The sequence below is a fragment of the Micropterus dolomieu genome, linkage group LG19 (genome assembly GCF_021292245.1).
Source record: "Micropterus dolomieu isolate WLL.071019.BEF.003 ecotype Adirondacks linkage group LG19, ASM2129224v1, whole genome shotgun sequence".
Lineage (NCBI taxonomy): Eukaryota > Metazoa > Chordata > Actinopteri > Centrarchiformes > Centrarchidae > Micropterus > Micropterus dolomieu.
Genome location: NC_060168.1, coordinates 13948879 through 13949989, shown reverse-complemented (window position 1 = coordinate 13949989; position 1111 = coordinate 13948879). Strand labels below are relative to the sequence as shown.

Here is a 1111-nt window from a genome sequence, read left to right as displayed (position 1 = left end):
AAATTTATCAACCCATGGAGGTCTGGATTTGGAGTCACACTCAAAATCAAAGTGGAAAACCACACTACAGGCCGATCCAGCTTTGATGTAATGTCCTTTAAAACAAGTCAAAATGAGGCTCAGTAGTGTGTGTGGCCTCCACGTGCCTGTATGACCTCCCTACAACGCCTCCTGATGAGGTGGCGGATGGTCTCCTGAGGGATCTCCTCCCAGACCTGGACCAAAGCATCTGCCAACTCCTGGACAGTCTGTGGTACAACGTGACGTTGGTGGGTGGAGCAAGACATGATGTCCCAGACGTGCTCAATTGGATTCAGGTCTGGGGAACGGGCGGGCCAGTCCATAGCATCAATGCCTTCCTCTTGCAGGAACTGCTGACACACTCCAGCCACATGAGGTCTAGCATTGTCTTGCATTAGGAGGAACCCGGGGCCAACCGCACAAGCATATGGTCTCACAAGGGGTCTGAGGATCTCATGTCGGTACCTAATGGCAGTCAGGCTACCTCTGGCGAGCACATGGAGGGCTATGCGGCCCCCCCAAAGAAATGCCACCCCACACCATTACTGACCCACCGCCAAACCGGTCATGCTGGAGGATGTTGCAGGCAGCAGAACGTTCTCCATGGCGTCTCCAGACTCTGTCACGTCTGTTGGGCTGTAAGCACAACCCCCACCTGTGGACGTCGGGCCCTCATACCACCCTCATGGAGTCTGTTTCTGACCGTTTGAGCAGACACATGCACATTTGTGGCCTGCTGGAGGTCATTTTGCAGGGCTCTGGCAGTGCTCCTCCTGCTCCTCCTTGCACAAAGACGGAGGTAGCGGTCCTGCTGCTGGGTTGTTGCCCTCCTACGGCCTCCTCCATGTCTCCTGATGTACTGGCCTGTCTCCTGGTAGCGCCTCCATGCTCTGGACACTACGCTGACAGACACAGCAAACCTTCTTGCCACAGCTCGCATTGATGTGCCATCCTGGATGAGCTGCACTACCTGAGCCACTTGTGTGGGTTGTAGACTCCGTCTCATGCTACCACTAGAGTGAAAGCACCGCCAGCATTCAAAAGTGACCAAAACATCAGCCAGGAAGCATAGGAACTGAGAAGTGGTCTG

General features: G+C 54.6%; 1 protein-coding gene across 3 annotated transcripts in view; it reads left to right on the top strand.

The window, feature by feature from the left end:
- Positions 1-1111, top strand: part of atrx (ATRX chromatin remodeler) — a 36676-nt gene that overhangs the window by 33174 nt on the left and 2391 nt on the right. The window lies entirely within an intron of this gene.